General features: G+C 34.9%; 1 long non-coding RNA gene across 1 annotated transcript; it reads left to right on the top strand.

Moving 5' to 3' along the window:
* The first annotated feature begins 2,205 nt into the window (after positions 1-2,205).
* LOC149797174 (uncharacterized) lies at positions 2,206-12,762 on the top strand. The gene is made up of 2 exons (XR_016421779.1): positions 2,206-2,310; positions 12,368-12,762. It is a non-coding gene; the product is annotated as an uncharacterized LOC149797174 (long non-coding RNA).
* The last annotated feature ends 1,609 nt before the right edge of the window (positions 12,763-14,371 follow it).

Raw genomic sequence — 14,371 nt, 5'->3', positions numbered from 1 at the left:
TCTCCATGGTATAGCAGTGTTAGGGACCAAGTACAGAGTATCAATTAAAAAGTGTTCTCCATGGTATAGCAGTGTTAGGGACCAGCTTTGCACTGCTAAAAGAGACCGACGTAAAGCTGAGAGGCTCTGGCTTTCCACCAGACTCACTATTCATAAGCAAATCTATGAAGTCGCTAAGAATGTCACAGATATAGTCCATGCAGCGAAATCAGCCCACTACACTACTAAGATCATGGAAAGTTACAGCTACAAAGAGCTCTTCGAGATTACTAACAAGCTAATGTCAAGGAACAAATCAACACCACTTCCAACTACCTTCTTTCCAGTCGACCTTCCGGACATGTTTGCACATTTTGTTCGTGACAAAGTACAAACCATTAGAGATAAGTTTGACACCACAGTTTCAATTGACTCGTCGTCACCATACAGTTGGGATACAGAATTTGAGCGGCAACCATTAGCAGCATTTGAACCTGTCTCTGGATTTCGTACGTACAATCGTGACGAAGAGTGCACCAAAGTCATGTGAACTTGATCCAATTCCAACATCACTGCTGCTTGAGTGCTTAGATCCAGTATTGCCTTCACTAACTGATGTTATTAATACCTCTCTCTCATCTGCGGAATTCTTATCATTTGTCAAAACTGCCATTGTAAAGCATCTCCTCAAGAAACCAGCGCTAGACCATAACGATTTAAAGAACTACCGCCCAGTTTCTAATCTCTCATTCATTTCAAAAATCTTAGAAAAGGTTGTTATATCCCAGCTTGTATCTCATCTAAATTCAAACAGTCTTTTTAGCAATGTACAATCTGCATATCGCCCTTGCCAAAGTACTGAAACTACTCTTCTAAAAGTAGTTAATGACGTTCTCTCTGCATTGGATAGCGGAAAAATTACAGTCCCCACCCTCCTTGATTTGTCTGCAGCATTTGACACAATAGACCATGATATATTACTTCACCGTCTCCAGCATGTATTTGGCATTCATGATACAGCCTTACTGTGGTTCAAGTACTACTTGGTCAACAGGACACAAATTGTATCTGCAAATGGAATACACTCCAACCCAGTTGATCTATGTTGTGGTGTTCCACGTGAGTCTGTTCTTTGACCCGTTCTCTTCATTCTGTACACTCAGTCGCTCTCAAGTGTCATACATCATCATCCAGTGTCTCATCAACTGTACGCTGATGACACGCAAATATACAAAACTAGCCATCCAACTGAAGTTTATGCTACCATCCAAGGTGTAGAGAGGTGCATTTCCGATGTGAAATCATGGATGACTTGTAACAAGCTGCAGATGAATGATGATAAAACCGAGGCCATTCTGATCACAACACAAAGACTTTTTCATTCACATCCTTTACCTAAAACAATAAATATCAGCAACGCCAACATTAAATTCACACAATCAGTACGAAAACTAGGTGTTACTCTGGACAGTAATTTCACACTGCACCAACATGTCATGTCAAGCTCAATTTGCAAATATCTTTCAGTTGATGCCACGAAAACACTTGTGTGTTCATTAGTACTCTCAAGACTGGACTATTGTAACTCAATTCTGTCTGGTTCATCTCAATATCTACTCCAGAAACTTCAAAAAGTTCAAAACACAGCTGCTCGGATCATACTTAGAGTACCACGATCAGAGAACACCTCCCCGCTGCTCTGTACCCTAAACTGGCTATCCATTCGATCCAGAATCAAACACAAAATTTGTTCTCTGTGCTACAGTTCACTGTCGGACTCTAGTCCAACATACCTATCTGACCTCACCCATGTGTACAAACCAGCAAGATACTTACGCACCTCTTCTGACAATCGTATACTCAGTATTCCAAGTATGAAAACAAAGTCATATGGACAGCGTTCTTTTGCATACCAGGGCCCAGCAACGTGGAATGAATCGCCCACTGAAGTTAGACACAAAGACACAGTGATCACATTCAAGAGGGCTCTCAAAACTCATTTCGACAGGAAGAACAAACTTAAAGTCCTAATAATGTTTCCTACCTGAAAAATTCTCAGCATGTTTTTTTTAAAAAAATGTTTTTCTAATTTCATGTTGTTTGTTTTTGTAATAATATTATTATGTTTCTGATCTTATAGGTGTTGTCTAAAGTTGTAAAGCGTTTAGAGCTTCTAAAGATTAGGCGCTATACAAAGTCCTCATTATTATTATTATTATTATTATCATCATCTCTACCGACCATTTGGAAATTATCGTATTTATAAAAATGGAGGTCATCCAAGCAAGACGAAACCTGTTGAAGTCTGCTGCCCCAGAAAGGGGCCAAAGGGTCAGTACTACATATAGTACTCTTTACACCCCATATGCCTTACATTAGTTATTATGTTCGTGGCTACAATGCCGGTAGTTGTATTAGCTCTACAATGCAGGTGGACCCTGATTTTTACGCTTGGTTAAAACATACAATGTGCACACGGTTTGCTTCATCCTAAACAAATTTTGGTAGCACAACGCAGATTTCAGATAATTTGTGGACGCCGTAATTAGTTCTTTTTAAATAGTTACTGATCAATTGTGGAAACAATCACACATTTATCTGAGTAATACAATCTTCCCAATGGACACATGTAAATAATTCCAAAAGTTTAACAGATCTCGCAAAGTAATTTAAGTATACATGCATTATTAACTAAACGAGTGAGGTTCTATAAAGACATACAGACAAGCAGGCAGGTATACACAAAGAGTCAAATACATCATAGTATTATCGAGGAAAAAATATTTCTTTAGAACTGAATTGGTCAAAAGCATTTGTTGTCCTATAAACTAAATATGCATCAAGCTTGATTTTTAATGAAATGCGTGTGCATGGATCTCCTTTGCATTTTGTCATCCACATGTTACTGGAAATATGCGTTCAAGTTTTACCTTTACAAGATCATCTATTCAGCCATTGGCATATTTTGATCATTTAAAGAGTTTTGCTCCTTAATTTCTTACAAACTAACAACTTTCGAACGGTATAGGCGGTAACCATTGTTTTTGTTTGAAATTGAATCAAATTATCTGTCAAGTTCCTTCTTAAAATGGTTGAAAATCACTTAGAGATAATAATGTTGTTTTCAGAAATGGGTCATGATCGAACTGCCTTACACATACAATACTCCGACAGCCCCATTTTTTAATTATTATTATAATAAAATACTATGAAAATTTATTTAAATTTATGGGATGTCCGATCAGCGCGACAATTTTGTATTATTTTATACATAAATATGCTCATCACGGACTTAAAATACGTTCAATGCATCCTGAATATTTAAACAATCACATTTTTAATAATTCCATCCAAATTTACAATAAATTTGCAGTTTAACCTGATCTTAGATATATTGCTAGATTAAGCAGGATTTTGATACATTTTGCCGAGTTACTGCCCTTAAGTTACTTTTCGCATTCAGATTATGCAGTCAGTGAACATGTTAACAGAGGGAGCACCATCTAAATACATTGATGAAATGCAGATTGATATTTTGCTAACGTGTAGATGGAGATACAGATAGTTATGGTTCTGGCAATTTCATATTAACGAAGTAAAATGAATGCAAGCAATACTGAATTGCATGTAAAATATCAACGCATCCTGGTAGTTTGTACATTAAATGTATGATTTTTAATGTATGTATTTATTTGATTTACTTCCTTTGGCTGTGTCATTGTATCAGTGTAAGTGAACTTTCTTGTACTGTATTATCTCTTAAGTTATAATAGTTTGTTTCGTACGAGCCTTATGTTATTAGAAAGACAAATTTTGTTGAGACACTTAGCTCCTATTGCACATGACCTGGACGGATAAGCTGCTTATCACATCGAAACAAATTATAAGGGTTTCATTTTTGTTTCCTGTCTGAGGCGGTGTTGTGAATCAACTTAATAAAACTCGAGTGTAGAATAATATGCAAAACGGATGATGGCGATTGAAACATAATGTCGCATTGCACCTAATTTCAAGAGCAATTTGTACATGTCAACAATCACATCAGTAAAATACACGATAGCAAGAGATTTGTATAGCTTAAAAAACATTATATATATATATATATATATATATATATATATATATATATATATATATATATATATATATATATATATATATATATATATATATATATATAAACACCCACACTTTTATGTAACTTGTTTAGGCTCGAATAAACAATAACAAAGGAAAACAACAAGCTTTTAAAAATTTAACAAATAATTTATTTCCCTGGAAAAACGCTATAAAAATGAAAATAAAAATAAAGAACTTATGGTTTTAAGAATCAAATCCAAAAATAATCCAAGAATAATCCACGAATTAATATTTAGAAGTCCTAATAATAAAATGTTCTAATGAATTTAAGTTCGAGTCCCGGCAAAAAATCCAAAATGGAAGGCGATGATGTATACTGCAGTCAGTATGGTGTTGTATCGTCTACAGTTCTTTTGTATTCCACAGTCAACAATATTCGTTTGTTTGAATTTTAAAACAAAATTTAAATAAATGTCTTTGCCCAATAATTCTGTATGAGCACTCAAATATTTCCAGGAAAGAAATTAATCGTTTAGAATCCAAATAATTCGAATAAAAATTAAAATGTAATTCCCAAACTGGTCACAAACACACACTTTCCAGTGTAAATAAAAAGCCCCAGCTGACAAATTTCTCTATAAACAAAGATTATACAATAACTTGAAACGCAGAATAGAGTACCAAATTTCGAGAAGTATTTACGTCTAAAAGCACGTAGTCCCAGTTTATCCTTGACACAAACCGATAATTTTGCTCTAAGAATAAGATAAAAATAAAAAGACGATAAAAATAAAAAATTGTTTACTTCTCTCACTGTTTTCTAAATCAAGGTCGGGAACTATGTCAGCATAAGATACAAAATTCGGTGTTTACGATTAGAGTCAGGTCAAGCCGAATATTCTGGAAAATATCAAATTCCTAGTAAACAAATTTACATTATTTTGACATATAACGAGATTAAAAACAATTTTTAAATTTTTTTAGAAACAATTAAATCGAATATAAATTAAATCAAATACACATAAGAACAATCACATTTGTCTTTCTTTCTGTGTGTCCCATCCCTCTTGCCAAACAAAAGATCGCTTGTTCGAAATTGTATCTACAAACTTTCTTTTAAACTCGAGCATCTCATGTTTTTGCTCTTTTGTTTTTATGTTTATGTGATGTGATGTGATTTTGATTTTTAACGTAGCTTTAACAGTTTTTCAGTCAGATCGCTACGATGTCTGCAATGTGGCAGTTTATAGTGATGTCTAGCACTGGGGCATCATGCCGCAGACATGTAGCATGATGTCCCACCCAGACACATTATCCTGACACCAGGCCGACCAGTCCTAACACTAACCTCTTAATGCTGAACGCCAAGCGAGGCAGCTGTTAGTACCATTTTTTAAGTCTCTGGTATGACTCGGCCGGGGATCGAACCCACGACATCCCGCATCCGAGGCGGACGCTCTAACCACTAGGCCACCGGAGCGGTCTTTTATGTTTAAACAGTTTTTTGTGACTCCCGTCCAAAGACCAGCAATTACGCTTATAAAGATTTATACCGACCATTACAATGAACGATGACCAGCATTCTCTGAAAAATGTCCTTGATACTATCTAATATCATAGATGTAAACGGATACATATTTATGGAAAGAGATAAACGGGCAATTATAAAAGTTAAGAAGGAAATAAAACAAATATATCCTATGCGCTAAAGTTTAATAAAATGTATCAGATATTAACTCATAGATATATAAACAATTTATATACGCTTCTGTTAGGTCTTTTTATGTGTTATATTTTAAATTATTTGTTAAGTTTGTTTAGTTTAAGTGCTCTGTACAAAATCCAACTTTGAGAGAACACTATTATTAAGGACAGGTCGGTGTCTTCTACTCAGTTTCGAAGAGCTGCGCTTTTCTGTTTTGACAATAAATTTGATCTCAGAGAAAAGTTATAAAAAGGTGTGCATTTATATTCCAGATCAATTAAATTAAATATATCACCTTAAAACAGTTTTTAACAAAATTATAACTATCGCGCGCACCGATAGGTCTTATCGGCGTCCCGTTTCTCCCAGTGCCGTAGTGTTATATTTTTAGTGCGAATCTGTTGTTATTTTTATGTCACGTACCGTTTGAAACCCTTTCGCGTACCACGGTTGGTACGCGTACTACGCGTTTAGGATACATTGCCTTAAAATATTTATCAACTTTGAAAAACAGGATGCATTTTTGAAATGTCGCCTTAATGACTTTTCGTTGACAGAGGGAGAAAACACAACCCTAACACACGGTTAAATTTTTGCATAAAAGTATTTAATAAACACGTGCATATCTTGCATTAAAATTTGTAAATACTAGTATTCGGTAATATACAATATGTGCATGCAACTCTGTGTGAATCAATAAGGAAATCAATATACACAATGATAGCAAATATTAGGGTGACACATATGTTGTAACCCCAATGCCGCTGTCAACATAACGACTACCCAGTGACAATGAATTGTCGTCGTAATAATGGTTGCGTTGTAACACACACACACACGCACACACACACACAAACACACTGTTACTTCAAATTTGACATCGTTTTATTCTTATGTATACTTTGAGTAAATAGACACGTATACTTTAGCTTTGGTGCCCTTTCAAGGAAAGTCAGGGTCTCTGAAATTTTGGAACATATTCCACCCCATCAAACCCTGACCTGATCCGGCCCTGATTTGTGTTGCAATACATTTGAGACAAGGTAAAAATGATGAGTGGTGGCTGGTGTCATAAAAGGGCAAACATGTGCCGGGGACATCTTGCCAATGACATGCTGTCAGCAGAGTTTCGCTCTCTATATGCAAGGTCATATTAAGAAGAGGCTGATCAATGTGATTGCCTAAATAGGAACTTACAAGTTTCTTGCCATTAGATGCTCCCAAAATAAAGGGCTTATGCATTTGTTTTGACTGATCCCTCTTTTTCTTCCTCAAGTGTAAGATAGATATTTCTCTTTCAGAATCCCGTTTTTGTTTTCGTGTATGTGCCTTGAGAGTGTCTGGAGTGAACGAATATGTTTCTCACATATGACAATGTGATGTAAATTTAGAAGGTGACCTATTAGCTTTTGAAGAATCTCCTTTGATACGTACTCTGCGTACTGGTCTCCAGTCGTAGCTGACGTCTTTAACTTCACACCGGCAAATTCTACAACTGAAGGTTTCGTGTGTTCCTTTATGTTATGTGGAACAGCCTTGAAATCTGGCAGATCTTTCTTTTGCTCACTTGTAGTCCTAGTATCAGATATTTTATTTATCAACTCGAGAATAGCTCGTTTCACATCAAATGATTTATTGGTGGATGATTTGGTCCCATGTGGCTTAAAGACTGAATGGTAAGTATTCGCGGAAGAGCTTAGACAGTCCACAATCATTGTCATCTTCTTCATTGTCCTTTTTCGTTTCTCTTCTTTTCTCTTTTATGCTCCTGCATGATGTATTTTGTTGGTGTGCCTTTAGTTCTCTTGATTGTTGACTCATATACTATTTTTATTCTTTTAATGAGATGTTTTGGTCCGTTTATCAATTCAATGTTAGGCCAATAACTGTCATACTCAATAGACACTCTTTTGCTGCATATCCGTGAATCATACATTTTCTTTTCTCTTCTGTTCTTGAATCTAACATCTCTTGCCGCACTTGAGTATTCTCCTTGTGATATACATTTCTTAGAATGGGGTCAAAACTTAATGACATTCTCTTTCTTCGATGTATCAGACCAACTGTTCTTACAATATGGCCCAAGTCATTATCAGTGGCTTTTTCCCCATGTTCATTTGTTATATTTTGGATGCTATCTCTTTTGTCTTCTCTCCTGAGATGACAGACTGGATTACTGTATGCATTTGTCTCAGCTCGTCTGATGTGGACAACTTTATCATTACAGTGCTTAGTGTGGCCCACAGTCGAATACATTTCGTTGTGTCTCTAGGGTCAATCTCTCCTTCAGTGTCTAATCCAAAGCTAATTATGCTGTCGATGTTGGATGTACTGATTTGTAATGTTCTATCAAACGCCATGGGCGAAATCAATCATAACTGGAAGCTCCATTTAAGAATAAGATTGTAAGTGAAGAATTCAAACTGGACAGAAGTAAGCTGTATCCATCTTTTCCTCCTAGTCTTTCAGCAACGATGATGGCTACAATTTCGTCACAATGCATCATTATATCAGTATGCAGGGAAAATCATTTATTCTAAGTAGATGTTTTCTTAATGAATTCTTTTAACATTCGTCCCAATCTCACTTCATGCTGGCCGACATATAACTCCTGATCACACCATTTTTTTCCAGCTCCTCTGCATATGATTGTGATAACAAATCGATGAACGTGACTAGAACCGAGATACACAAAGCTGCTGAGAATTGCCAAACGTTTTGCGTTGCTGTCATGATATTATCATTAGTTACTGCAGCCTTTTTCATCATCATCATCTCTAATATATTTCAGTATATGAATGAGGCCTAATGTTTCATATGCTGATATTAAATTCATGACTTTGGACTTTCTCAAGTGCAGTACTGGATATTCTGGAATATTGCATAATTGTTGCTCCCAACTATAAGCTTAGATTTCTTGCAATCGTGTAGTCAGGTGCATACAAAACTTTTTCATTTGTTTCACCCAGTTCAACCTTCTCCAAAATATCACTTTCAATATAGTTATATCGTCATCTCTCCCAAAGAAAGGTGGATGATGGCGGCATAATAGTGGCAGTGATGGATGTTTTGTTTAGATCTTGATAATCTAGTATGCTACTATCAGAACGCAGACCAACGTTTCATCAAAGGCCTGGGTCTGCTGCTTTCTTGAGACGTCTGTATTCTTTTCGCTGACTTTGGCTTATACTGGCAGCTGATGTAACAAAACAACAGTTGTGATGTCAATGTCAATATAAAGAGGACAGTTTTGAGGTGTAGATATCATCTGATGATCGACGCCTGAGGCTGTTTTTATTCAGTAGTGTTTGTTCTAATAAACACTTGAATGGTAAAGGAATGTGCAAGCGCCATTCTCTCATTCTTTTATGGTGGTTCACATCTAAGCCCGCCGCAAGCCAATATTTCTCCTCTTTAAACAATGAAAGCTAAAGGAGTTAATAATTCTGCATTGCTCTATGAGATCTTGGCCATCTTGACAAGATGAAAGGGACACGTAATGTGGTCGGAGATTTCCAGATTTTACACGACCTCTTGCAAGAAAACGCTCGCCAGGCAGAAGACAGCCTTTGGGAATGAAGAGTATGACAGACACATATACAATGTGACATTGTTGAAAGAGGCACGAACCTTCAAAGATATATCAGCATATGTTTCAACATTATGTTGCAATTCCTGTAATTCGATACCAATGTGTATTCCTGCTTTATGTGCACATACACTTGTGCAATGAAATCATATGACTTTTTGTAACTAAGGAGCAGGTATGTTTCGAAGAGCATTTTTGGTCCTGGTTTCTACAAGCAACTTACATATTTCCTGGAATGGAAAGATGGTGATGGGAAATGATAGTATATTAAATGAGCTACTTTGTTTTGAGTGGGGGAAGTGGGGACAAAGACTGTGTACAAATCCAGGAATAACGAAACAAAACGCTTGAGACTAGCATGTTCCCATGTTTTGAGAATAGTTGGGAATGACTTTGTATTTAGAACATGTTATCTGGAACTGTAAGGTATTTTTGAACAGTATGGACAAGAGGTGACCTGTGAGGTGGGGATTACTTGAAAGCTTGTCTTCTTTGCTAAAATCTGTGGAAATTTAGTATCATATAGTAAATGAAATTACGAAAGACACTGATCTTAAATTTCCCTGCACTGGATTTAATACTGTTCTACTGCAGATGGACTGCAATTATGGTACAACATGTTAAGATGTTATAAGCCCATATAAAGTGCTGCTTTCCTGCAAATACTGGAAAAAAATCATCATACTGTTTATAATAAAAACTAATGAAAAACATTCTTTAATTAAGGACAATCAGACGCAATGAGCTTCAGTTAATTTATAGCTACTAATTACAACACATATAAAGAATTGAAATTAAGAAATGCAAGAATGGAGGTATACTATTATTTAAAGTATTATCGATGCAAACGTTTCTATCATAATTTATTGTTATGTGTATGAAAATCAACAGATACAAGAAATACATTTAATTATATATCGCTGTCACTGGTTTGAATCTATATTTGAATACCAAAGGTATTAAAAAGTAAATAATGGATGAGTGGGACGTGCAGTACATAATGAAGGTACTTCCCACTTGCCCAAGTTAATCATGACATGCATATATGTAATGACAGATTACACTGCTTTTACTGAGTAGAGTTGGTCACGACTTGATTGAATATTAAAAAATTTCAAAGTACCAAGTAGTGGTGATTCATAGTACTCTATTCAACATAATGTGATGTCTACTCACACTATTAAAAAAAGAATGATGTCATAGGTATGAAAATAATAGCTAGTATGTGTTCTTTATTTACATGTATTTGGGAATGAATGTGTTAACACGGGTAACTGGAAAACATATGTTGCATGTTAATTCATTTTATTGTTTAATAATGAAAGATATGGATATACTTGTGAATTAAGTATTTTTGGTCTGTGTTGTTCTTGAAATTGATGTTTGGCTTGTGCATCTTCTGTAGTTACATTGCAGTATATAAACAGTGAAATATCAATAGTTGGCAAGGAAAAAGAGCCACCCATTGATTCAAAGAAGTGGTCATATGGGCTCATGGAACGTTGACTATCTCAAAAACGGCTTGGATGGCAACTATGTTGAATTGCTTCAAACTGTTTAGTACACATTTTTTCACCTGGTGTCAAAAATGACCTTTGAACATGAAAAAATGCAGGCATAAACATGGAGCTGGTGTGCATAAACTTATTTTGCTATGATTTCTTTGGTCAAGTGAGTAATATTCTTATGCTTTGTTTTAATATGGCTATCCAGAAATATGGACCTTTTTGACCCCATATATGTATTTTATTTTGTATGATTTTTTATATACGAAGCAGGTGTATGCAGCATTTAACTCATACATAAAAACTGACCTTCCACCTTATAAATGTTGGGTATCTTAGACTAACCAGCCTGGTGGCAATCTGGTTCTGAGCTTCTCACACTCCGTGAGTTCACTCAGCTCTACATATGCACTCAGGTCACAATCATTACTTCCTGATTAGTACCCACAAATGTAGTCCCAGTCTGTTTTTAGAGCATGTTTCCTCTCATTGAGCTGGTGATTGAAAAATTAGATTTAGGCTGCTTGGTATTCATTTAAAGGTAATTCTTTTTTCTTTAGAATGTGTGCATTATGGTGTGGTTTTCTCTATGTATTTGGTGACAGTGCACAGAGAGTAATGAGGAATTGATACTGATCTTAAATTTAAATATGTGTCCCATTTCCTTGTTTACAGTTCAGCCTGTCAAAGAATGCCGGATAACCTCTGTCAAGAACTTCACCATGAAGATATTTAACATTACGATATTACTTAAAATATCTCAAACCATTATTTCCATGATGTCTATGCTTATATATATTAGTTTATTTTCAATTTGTACTTTGACAGAGTGCATTATTGTAACATCAGCTGATATCACATTCATATGAATCATTCTGCTTAACAGTTATTAACTGAGACTCTAAAAATATGCTAGAAATGTTATGTTAGCACTGTTGATCTTAATAAGTACATAGTACATGTTCCACATATGCAATGTTCATATACGATTTGGGATCAGAATTTCACATTTAGCTGATGATATAGGATCTCTTGGTACCTATAGTTGATCTGTGGAACACATACTTGATTGTATTCACTTGCAATATCTACAATTGTTATTTCCATCGTGAATTAACTTAATTATGGTAAAATCCTTCAATTTAGTACATTGTCACATAACTTCCTTGTATAATGGTATATACTGTACTAATTGCACCAACGATTAAACCTCATCAACCCAATATTGCCATCAACTTGGTGATATATAATGTATCTTATTAGTTATTTAGCTAATGTATCTTATTAGTTATTTAGCTAATGTATCTTATTAGTCATTTAGCTACTGCATCTTGTTAGTTATTTAGCTACTAAATGGCTGAACATAATCTGATAAACATACTTCGTGAAGGCTCATTTATATTTTTGGATGAATAGTCAATTTAATAGATACACATTGCACAGTTTAACTTATTTTACCTGCATCTTACTGATTTAAAAGATTAAGCGAAATATTGTATATCTTTTCAGGTCTAGCCTTGTTTCTGGAACAAGACGGAGTAATTGGAATAGTTTGGAAGCTCTCCAGTGGTCAAGTGGTGATGCCAATATCTCATTAATACATGTGCAATGTAACCAACTTAAGTTACCAGGATTAGGTCAACTGCCACACTGATATATAGCACCTCAAAAACATGGATTGGGACTTCATTAGAGAGATCAGCACCATTTTTTTTATAAAATAGATCCTACTTGGAGTTTTATTTTCCTATTACCTTGTAGCCTTTCGTGGTTAATGAAATTGAAATGCTATATATTTTTGCCATAAAATTTGGGACTAGTCCCATAAAAGTGGGACAGATGAGTGTGCTATTATTTATATTAACAACTGTCTGAGTACCTGAGACAATACATGTGGAATATAGCATTTGTCTTTGTTTGATTATTGTATAAACCTACATGCATTTGAACAAGCATATTGCAATATGCTACAAACATAACTGATTTATCTTGTTTCACTACCCTGGACAAAATGTTACAAAGTGTTCCGACCCAAGCTACAACTTGTTTTAAATACATTTCATTATTCAACTTTGCTGTCTAAAATTTGTCAGTTTGTATTTTAAAATTTGTATGAAAATTAAAATTTTCATTAAAATTTAGTTTTCAAACTTTAAATGTTTATTTAAATTTTTATAAATCTTTAATTTATCATTGCTTTTGTGTCTCAAAAATATTTTAAAATAGAGCTTATCCTATAATACATTTAAGTTTTTTACTGCATTGAAAAATTACTTAATTAAGAAAGATATAGCAAATTTAGTTTTGGTTTCTTAACTGCATTTGGCCCAAAACTTGCACCTTGTGAAACGCCAGCACTACACACTTTGTGATGGCTGTCACACACATTGCTTGCTATTAAATTCGAAAATCTTCTTGTTAAAAGTTGAAATGGGTGTGGCATGCAAATATAATTTTTTTTGACTGAAATTGACCATAAGTAAGTATGGTTAGACAGGACTTGGGTCACAATTATTACTTCCAGTTCAGTGCCCACATTTTAGTGTATTCCCAGAATATTTTTAGAGCATTTTCCCCCCTCTCATTTTGTTTGTGATACAGGAGTTAGATATAGGCATGCGTGATATTGATTTAAAGTAAACATTTATTCATTAGACATGTAGCATTATAGCGTAGTTTTCTGTATCTGTTTGTGGGTAATGAGACATTGAAGATGATCTGGAAGTCAAGAATGTGGCCCATTGCACATTGCCTTGTTTACAGTGCAGCTTGTCAAAGAAATGCCAGAAAACCTGTGGCAATAGCTTCAGTGTGAAGTCATATTTAATGGTATGTTAGATTACGACTTGGACATAGTGGAAGTTTATTATTGAGAAACACATTTAAAAACTATACAGGACAAATAATTTCAAGTGTCACACAACTCGTCAAATTAACAGTTTAGGTGAAACATGTTGCCAAGAGTGATCTCAGGTTATACTCACTGAGCTATACTGATATTTTGATTTGAAGTAAAACTGTGTTCCTACAAGATACCCATGCTGCATGGAAACAAGCTATCATTTTTGTTGAGTTCCAATGGTATGTAACGATAGAACTGTCTCATTAAGAGAGCTGAATAGAAGGACTTGAATCAGTTTATTTTTTTTTATTTCATTTATCATTATGAGAGATAGTGTTAGTGGAGATGTGTGAGTGTTTGCATTAGTAGTGTTATATATCAATAAATGTAATATTAGTTTTCACCGGTAGTTTGTGACAGTGACCCGGAGTCCAAATATCATATATCATAGTGCATTGCAGGAATCATACAACCCAGGGAACCAGACTAGCTTGGTTGACATGAATGTGTGTTAGTCCAATAGTTCCAAATACTAGTCTGCTTTCCTGACTACTGTTCACTTAGTTACTCTTCGCTACAAGAATAAAACTGGTACTTTAGTTAGGTTCCAAGAGAGGATGTAATGATAATAATAATAATAATAATAATAATAATAATAATAATAATAATCA

The sequence above is a fragment of the Sinohyriopsis cumingii genome, chromosome 6 (genome assembly GCF_028554795.1).
Source record: "Sinohyriopsis cumingii isolate HCF-2022 chromosome 6, ASM2855479v2, whole genome shotgun sequence".
NCBI classification, from domain to species: Eukaryota; Metazoa; Mollusca; class Bivalvia; order Unionida; family Unionidae; genus Sinohyriopsis; species Sinohyriopsis cumingii.
The sequence above is the reverse complement of the archived record's forward strand: the minus strand, read 5'-3'. Positions and strand labels throughout refer to the sequence as shown.